Source organism: Cebus imitator, unplaced genomic scaffold (assembly GCF_001604975.1).
Source record: "Cebus imitator isolate Cc_AM_T3 unplaced genomic scaffold, Cebus_imitator-1.0 Scaffold612, whole genome shotgun sequence".
Classification (NCBI taxonomy): Eukaryota; Metazoa; Chordata; class Mammalia; order Primates; family Cebidae; genus Cebus; species Cebus imitator.
Genome location: NW_016107927.1, coordinates 613,298 through 622,878, shown reverse-complemented (window position 1 = coordinate 622,878; position 9,581 = coordinate 613,298). Strand labels below are relative to the sequence as shown.

The following is a 9,581-nucleotide window of genomic DNA, read 5'->3' as shown; positions in this document are numbered from 1 at the left end:
TGCTTTCTAGAATTCAGGATTTTTATTTTTTGGGGGGTGGGGGGAGACAGGTTCTTGCTTTGTTACCCAGGCTGGAGTGCAGTGGTGTGAGCATAGTTTCACACCACTGGGCTCAAGCAGTCCTCCTGCCTCAGTCTCACACATAGGTGGGACTACAGGAAGGCATCACCATGACCAGCTATTTAATTTTTTTTGTAGAAACAGGGTCTCATTATCTCTCTGTGTTGTCCAGGCTGGTGTTGACCCCTGGACTCAAGTGATCCTCCCACCTCAACCTCCCAAAGTGCTTGGATTACAGGCATGAGCTACTAAGCCCAGCCCAGGATAAGATCTTTTTTTAACATATTAGAACAATAGATCTTTGGAAATAGAATTTAAAGAGGTAAGAGCTGCAGTCATGCCAGAAATAGGAGGGCAGAAGCCATCCTAAGACAGTATTACAGGGAAATCAGGCTTACTGTTTTAAAATGCATTTAGAGACTGTGATGATCAGGTAAAAGGTGGGAATTCTTTGGGGATCTACATTTTAAGCAATAGGTAGGACATAAGGTTTTATGAGGTGGTCTGCGCTTAACGCTCTGGAAGTGGTAGGCTTTGCTCACTGCTTCTGTTAATTCTTGCAACATCCACTTGCCCTTCTGCTGCCCCTGCTGAATTGCTGGGTTGGCTCTTCTGAAAAATACAGTGACTCGAATTCTTTTATTAGGTTTCATATTGTTTGATTGCTATAATAGGTGTCATTTTTTTCTTTCTCAGTTCTTTTGGTTTCCATGACTGTGTGCTCTTCTGATTCTACTTATTTAATTCCTCTTTCACCTTTTTTTCCTTCCCCACCTACTCTTAAATAACAATGACCTTTCGCAAGGTTTTATCTTTGGAATTTTTTTTCTTATGTGTTTTCTAGTCTCTTGATTTCTGCAATTATCTCTAAAATGATCACTCTCAACTTCCTGTCTCAGTTGTGGCATTTTCTCTAAGCTTCAAGCCTGTATTTTCAGCTGTTTGCAGATGGCTCGGCTTAGTGCCTCAGACTTACCATTATCTGTCACATCATTCATCACAAGCTCTGCACCCGCTATTTCTCCTTCTGTTAATGGACCTCTCTGTCACCCAGGCTCAGAGTCTCAGTGCTGTATTGGATTCCTCCTCATTTGCTTCCTACCGCCAGTCACAAGTGAAGCTCTATCAGTTTTACCTCTAATAGATCTCGAATGTTTGCATCCTCTCCTTCCAAATCCCCCTTCACTATCCAAGTTTAGGTCTTTATATTACATCTCACTGAAAATATTGCAGGGATCTCCCAACTTGTGCTGCTTCTCACTCCTTCTTCACTTTCCATGTTGTTGCCAGCTTAAATTATCTTAAGAGGTAATTTTGCATGTATTGTCAGTGACACTTTACCTGTCTGTCAGAGTAAGGACAAATTTCTCTAATTTTAAAGATAATATAGCTTTGCCTTTGTCTGTCCATTTCTTTTACCGTTTATACATTTATTAAACACCTACCCTATGCCAGGTACTGTGTTAGGTGCTTGGAATACAAAACATTAAATAAAACAGGTTCTTTGCTATACTCAGAAAATAGTCTGTCTAGAGATGGATGAGCATGAAAACAGTTATTCAAGTGAAGTCTGAGAAGTGCTGTATTATAATTGAAAAGACATATTGGATTATTTCATACTGTATACATGTATTATAACATCACAGGTAATGCCATAATTGCATACAGTTATAATTTTTCAAAAGAATTTAAAAATACAAGTGACTATGTCAAAAAAAAAAGTATATTGTCCTAACCTAGAAAGACTACACCAATGTTTTGAGAGGAGAAAATTGTCAGCAGACTTCACAGAAGAAACGATATTTGAGCAGAGTCTTGATGGACAAATAGAAGATTGCCAAGTGGAAATTGGGAAGCGTCATACTGTGAAGTACATATTTGGTCTTTGATGCCGTTTCCTGGCATACAACTCTTAAAATCCTTGAAACCTCTGTAGTGATGTCTTTTTGTATGCTAATGAGTTAACTGGTAGATGCCCCACTCACCCCGGCCAGGTAGCTTTAGGATGGGGACTGGTCAGCAGAAAGACCAAGGCAGGATTAGAGTCAGAACTTTAAGTTCTCCCCATCCCCCAACATTTAGGGACGGGAGAAGGGCAGAAGGTTTAGTTGATCACCAGTGATCACTGGTTTAATTAGTCATGCCTACAGTGCTGAACATGTGCAGGTTCTGGAGGGCATAGAGGTTCTTTGCCCTGTACATCTCTTTATCTGTATCCTTTGTAACATCCTCTGTAATACACCTGTAAACATAAGTGTTTCCTTGAGTTTTGTCAACTGCTCTAGCAAATTAATAGAACCGACAAAGGGGTTGTAGGTACCTGGATTCATGGCTGGTTGGTCAGAAGCACACGTAGAATAACCTGGGCTTGCCATTGGCATTGGAAGTGGGGGCTGTCTTGAGGCTTGAGCCCCCAACCTGTGGGATCTGATGCTGTCTCCAGGTGGGTAGTGTCAGAATTGAATTGGAGGTTCCAGCTAGTGTGTGATGCAGAATTAATTGCCTGCTTGTTTGTTGGTGGGGAGAAACCTCCACACATTTGTTAAGAAAAGTCTTCCCTGTTGATTGTTTTGGTCAGAAGGGAGAGGAAAAACAGTTTGAGTGTTTTCCATACTCATAGAAGGCAAGGGAATGAATCTCATGCCCACATCCCAGTGTGGGGTGGAGGCAGAGCTTGAAAGTGTAAAGAATGTACAGAAGAGAGAATAATTTTTGTATGGCTTGAATTTAGAATATGAGTGAGAGTGTGAGGGACAAGGCTGGAAGGAACCTTATAGAACTTTGAATGCCGTGGCAAGGAGTCTAGACTTTTATTTTGTGAAAAATGGGCAATCACTGAAGAATTTTAACATTTAAAGATATTTTGGATTATAATTTATTTTCTTTAAGATATGTTGTGAGGTATTTTATTAGTACACAGGCAGATATTTTATATGTCAAGATACAGCAGGTCAGAAAAAGATTTTCAATGTAAAACAACATCTCCTTTGTCATCAAATTTAATACATCCTTCCAGTTGCACTTCATTGTACCAGTTACTCTCTGCCTCAGACTTCCTCCTGCCTTGGCTTCATCCCTTCACTCTTCTGGTTTTCCTCCTACTCTTAATTACTCTTCTCTTTTCACCATAACATGCTCCCTATGTGATTTCACCTACTCCTAAGGCATTATAATTTTTTGTTAAACTTAATCTGATGGTTCTATTAGTCTGTTTTCATACTGCTCATAAAGATGTACGAAAAACTGGGTAATTTGAAAAGGAAAGAGGTTTAATGGACTCACACTTCCAAGTGGCTAGATGGTTGTATTAATTTGTTTTCATACTGCTGATAAAGATATACGAAAAACTGGGTAATTTGTAAAGGAAAGAGGTTTAATGGACTCATAGTTTCACATGGCTAGTCTTAAGTGGTGGCAGGCGAAGACAGAATGAGAGCCAAGGGAAAGGGGAAGGCTCTTAGAAAATCATCAGATCTCATGAGACTTATTCACAACCAAGAGAAAAGTATGGGGGAAACTGCCCCCGTGATTCAATTATCTCCCTCTGGGTTCTTCCCACAACCTGTGGAAATTAGGGGATCTATAATTTGAGATGAGATTTGGGTGGGGACACAGCCAAACCATATCATTGCTGATATGAATGGTAGTTTGAAAGGAGGAAAAACCAAAACTAGAGAAACAAGTTAGGATATTCTTAACTGTTTCAAGCAAGAAATAATGAGGCTGTCAGCTAAGATAGGGATCAACTTATCTGGTTAAGCACTGGTTGTTTAGAAAATGTTTAATTTGCTTCTTCTATTCCCCTGTGTTATTTACTCTTCAGCTAGTGATTTGAAATTGTCCTGCATTTTCTCTCCTCTCTTCTCTTGGCATATTTTTGGCTCTTTCTCTCTCTTGTGGAGTGTCTGTGAACTTTAAAAAGCTCAGCTCAAATGCCAATTCATCCCTAAAGTTCTTTCTAATCTATATTGCTTTGACTCTAAGTTTATGTCTTTTACTAGTCTAAAGCCCCAAGAGCACTTATTATTTTTATTTTTATTGTGTAGGATATTACTTTTTCACCATAACATGCTCCCTATGTGATTTTAGGATATTACTTTTTTGGTCCCTATTAAACCATGTGGCAGCAAGTCACAAAAGAGGAATCAGAAAATAACATGGCCCCTATCCTTGGTGTATAGTCCAGTTAGCAAGGTATGTATATACTTAATATAAGTAATGATTACCAACATTGCCATGCAAAAGTGAGGAATGCCATAGGAGTAAATTGTTGCTTCTAGTCAGGGTTCTGTAACTGAGAATCACAGGTAGAACATAGGAGGTTATATGACCTGGACTTTGAAAGATGAATAAAATTTAGATGGGTAAAGGATATTTTTGGAAAAGTGGATTAATAAAAAAATTTTTTTTGAGGCAGAGTTTTCCTCTAGTTGCCCAGGCTGGAGTGCAATAGCATGATCTTGGCTCACCACAACCTCCGCCTTCTGGGTTCAAGCGATTCTCCTATCTCAGTGTCCCGAGTAGCTGGGATTACAGGCATGTGCCACCACACCCAGCTAATTTTGCATTTTTAGTAGAGATGGGGTTTCTCCATGTTGGTCAGGCTGGTCTCGAACTCCTGACCTCAGGTGATCCACCCATCCCAGCCTCCCAAAGTGCTGGTATTACAGGCGTGAGCCACTGTGCCCGGCCGAAAATGAATGTTTTTGTAGGAATGTGGTGAAGGTCTTAGAAAGGGTAGGAAGTATGATGTGAAGAAAGCTCTTCTAGGGAAATTACTCTAGCAGTGTTGTATAAACTGTGCATCATGAGAGGAATGAAGTGAGGAGGTAGGAAGTTGAGTGAGGAGATTGTGGCAGAAGTTAGGCATGAGTTTATCAGAATTTAATGAGGGTGGTGATTGTGGAAATAGAAAAGAAAGACTCAATGGTAAAGGTGTTACGGCAGAAGGGCTACTGATGTGTGACTAGATATTGGAAAGAGATGGTGATGATGATCAAATTTTGGGTCTGGATGGTAGGGATAATGTTGGCCTCATTAATAGGAAATGAAAGTTGGATCCTACTTTTTAAATTTAGAGAAACATTAAAATTTATGTTTTACTGGACTGTTGGTCTCTTAATTTGCTTATATGCATCAAGTGTTTTGCCATTGTTTTTCCAACCTTAGCATATCAAAGGGAGACTTTATGAAAAAAGCAAAGTATTACCCCTTTTACAAAAGCAGTTTTTAAGGAAATGAACACTATTCATCGTTACCTCTTTTGCTATCATGTTAAATGCTATGTAAGATTTAGTAAAATTTAAGAATGTTTGAGGTATTTCTACAAGTATAATTCCGACACCATTACCAAAGGATGGTATCTTGTTTTAGTAGAATTACTGCGTTAGGAATGTGGGGGGACCTGTGAAAAATTCATTAAGCAAAATACAGTGGTTCCATATTAACAGATAAGCATTATTATAGTACTGTCCATTAGATAAATACTTTATAGTGAGGCAGTAAGTTACTTAATTATATAAGATTGGCTTTTAAAATGCATTTATTAAAATTCTTATTGACTCATAACTGATGACTGATTTAGAACTTTGCAATATTTAGAAACAGTCTGATACTCTCTATTGAAAATAATCACTAATTGTTTTATAATTATAATGTGTAAAAAACTGGAAGACATTACATTATTGAGGAAGGAAGGCATTTGTGTTTTATTTTTTTAAGTCAGCCTTCGTTTTGAACCATTATCTTTTTTTTTTGATAAGGAGTTTCGCTCCTCCTGCCCAGGATGGTGTGCAATGGCTTATTCTTGGCTTACTGCAACTTCCGCCTCCTGGGTTCAAATGATTCTCCTGCCTCAGCCTCTCGAGTAGCCTCCTGGGTAATTATTGGTATTTTTAGTAGAGACGGGGTTTCGCCATGTTGACCAGGCTGGTCTTGAACATCTGACCTCAAGTGATCCACCCATCTTGGCCTCCAAAGTGCTGGGATTACAGGCATGAGCCACTGCACCCAGCCTACAATTTTCTCTGTTTTTGAAGATCCCTTTGTCATTCTTATCTCATAATAGTCACAACAGTGTTTCCTGATGTGTGGAGTGTGTATCATTGGTAGTATTCAGAATGATTTTAGGGGGCATATAGATTAATTTTTAAAAATTTTTGATGGTTATGCATATTACTGTGATCACTATACATTATATGTATTGAAATATGTGTCCTATTAATACGTACAGTTATGTGCCGATTAAAAATTAAGTTTAGGCTGGGCACAGTGGCTCATGTCTGTAATCCCAGCACTTACTTTGGGAGGCCAAGGTGGGCAGATCACAAGGTCAGGAATTCAAGATCAGCCTGACCAACGTGGTGAAACCCCATCTCTACTAAAAATATAAAAATTAGCCAGGCGTGGTGGTGTGCACCTGTAATCCCAGCTACTCAGGAGGCAGAGGCAGGAGAATCCCAGGACACAGAGGTTGTGGTGAGCTGATATTGCACCACTGCACTCCAGAGAGAGCAAGACTCCATCTCAAAAAAGAAAAAAAAATTAAGTTTAAGGCTGGGTGTGGTGGCTCACGCCTGTAATCCCAGCCCTTTGGGAGGATCACCGGAGGTCAGGAGTTTTGAGAGCACCCTGGCCAACATGATGAAACCCTCTCTCTACTAAAAATACAAAAATCAGCTGGACGTGGTGGCAGGTGCCTGTAATCCCAGTTACTCAGGAGGCTGAGGCAGGAAAATTGCTAGAACCTGGGAGGCAGAGGTTGCAGTGAGCCAAGATTGCACCATTGCACTCAAGCCTGGGCGACAGAGTGAGACTCTGTCTCAATAACAATAATAATAATAATAATAATGATAATTTAAAAATTTTAAATAGTTCTGTATTTTTATGTTGAAACCTTCTATTCATGACAAATCATACTTTTCCATCAAAGGCAGTGGCGTGCTTTCCCCTTTGTTCCTCTCTATTTCAGACTATGGTTCAGAAACTTGAGTTAATCATACCTTCTGTTAATGGCAGGAAAGTTATTTGTTTTCTGTAAGGCTCCTCAGTTGATTTATATTATCTCCTTTATTCTTGATCCTCCACTCCCATTTTTCTCTCCTCTTACCATAGAAAACTATTCTAATTTGTTAGCTATATTTCTTTGAATGATGTATCCATAGAAAATATATAGTGTTGTTGGAGTTTGGGGGTGTGGGTGGGTGTATTTAATTGGCATAAGTAAGTTTTGTTACAAATATTTTTCCTTTTTTGCATTTTCTCAACAGGAAAAAGATGTCTGCATGTTTCTGTATGAACACTTGTTCATTGCTTCTAACTTACATTTTGTATCCCATAAAGGACAGCACCATATTTACTACTTTAAAGAGGCAGCATACTCTGTTTAAGCTCGGAGGGCTTCAGTTTGAATCTTGACTTTACCACATAATTTGTGTTCCCTTGAAAGAAGAGCCTGATAAAAAGACATCGGCTGGCAGGTTATTTGGGAGATTAACCAAAAAGCCAAAAGTAAGAGAACGAGAAAAGTGAGACAGAGAACGGAGTGAAGTTACGTAATGTGGGTGATCCATTTACCACTGTGGGCAACTGAGGTTCAGCCCTGCCATTGTCTTCTGAATGTACCTCACTGTTGACCCACAAGAGGACAGGGAGCCTGGGATGTGCATGCACCAACTTTCACCTGTTATTAATTGAACGTTGCTCGGTGACCTTTAACTGTAGCAGGTCTGTGTTTGCGCCTCCATGCTGCTGAACAATCTCCCTTAGGTTTGCAAAGTCTCTGAGGAGCAAAACAGAGCAGTGCCTCCACTCCCACTTGAGTCAGATGCTGTGCACTGCACATAGAATGGACAACCAGAGCCACAGGGCAGAGAAGGGTGAGACACAGAGCCCCACGAGGATCTGCTGTGGTCGGCCCCTTTTACCACTCAGATTCCCTTATGCCCCATTAAATCTTCTCTGTCACTGACCCTGCAGAGTGGTGCCTGGTTATAATCACTTAAAGAAATATCTAAAACAAGAGGGTTAAAATCCCCACCACTACAGCTTGTCCTGAGCTCTTATCTCCATGCTTGACATTCACATGAGATGCTCTAAGAGCCCTCAGGCGATGCTGGCAGTAGGATGTTCTCTGGACAGGGAAGGCAAGCTCGCATCTGGAGTGTTGGTTCTGCACCCTCCTTGTTAGTCGGCATTAGGCAGTGGCAGTAGTTAGGTCACCCTTCATAAGAAGGAGCCTGTGCTGTTGGGCTTCTGTAGAGCCTTCCTATCTGTCACGCCACAGGCTCCATTGACGAGCCTGGTACTCCAGCCTTGCGGTGGCCAAGGGCAGAGGCTGGCTGGTGGAACTGACAGGCCATCCTGTCTGTCCTTGGGGTGTAGTTGAATGCCTCTTCTGGGGTGGTGCCTTATGGTGGGCATTTACATAAGATAAAGATTGACACTTTGTCTTCCCTCCCTTAGTGGTGTCAGCATGCCTCTTCTCCAGGTTTCTGGTCTCTGATTTCCTGTTGGCCTCTTCTAATACAAAAATTAGCCAGGCACACCTGTAATCCCAGCTTCTCGGGAGGCTGAAGCAGGAGAATGGCATCAACCCAGATGAAGGTTGCAGTGAGCCGAGATTGCTCCTCTGCACTTCAGCCTGGGCAACAGAGAAGACTGTGTCTCCAAAAAAAAAAAAAAAAAAAAAAAAAAAGCCACATACCCACTGGCTTTGGTAGAGAACAACTGGTCTCAGAAATGTCATCCAGGCCTTGCTCTCAGGCTTTTTGGTTATTCTGCAACTCCAGAAAAAGAAGCAGTTTAGTCCCATTCTCTTGATTCAGACTGCCTCCCCTTAAGTTTTAAAGATACTATTACTTTTTCTTAAGTTTGGTGGATACACTTCTGGTTTATTTATTTGATCCCTCTCCAGTTTGTGTACTTTAATTTTATTTATGTATTTAGAGGTGGAGTCTTGCTCTGTCTCTGCTAATTTTCGTATTTTTAGTAGAGAGGGCTTTTCACCATGTTGGCCAGGCTGGTCTCCTGACCTTAAGTGATCCACCTGCCTTGGCCTTAAAGAGCTGTATTACAGGCATGAGCCGCTGCTCTTGGCCCATTTTGGGTGCTTTTAGAACCAGGCAGTGGTTTGTGAATTTGCAGCTCCATATGATACAGTGGGGAGAGCATGTTGCAAGGTTTTAGTAGCGTCTTTTACTGTTTTGTTCTGTTATGACATTTCAATTCCTAACTTTATCTTCCAGCCTAATAATTTCTCTTTTGCACTACTGTCTTACAGTTTCAACTCTGAAATGTAATTTCCAGTCTGGGTGTCACAGATACTTCAGTTTAACCTCTAGTCATATCTTACATATTCTTCCTTCCTTCCTTTTTCTTTCTCCCTTTCCTGCTTTGTCTTTTGTAGGGTAGGGGTTAGGGAACGTGCCATTGCTTCTTTTGTTTTTCATTTTCTTCATTGGCCCCCCCCCCCTTTTTTTTTTTTTTGAGACGGAGTTTCGCTCTTGTTACCCAGGCTGGAG

General features: G+C 40.7%; 1 protein-coding gene across 1 annotated transcript in view; it reads left to right on the top strand.

Annotated features, from left to right (window-relative positions):
- Positions 1-9,581, top strand: part of BMPR1A (bone morphogenetic protein receptor type 1A) — a 175,239-nt gene that overhangs the window by 81,548 nt on the left and 84,110 nt on the right. The window lies entirely within an intron of this gene.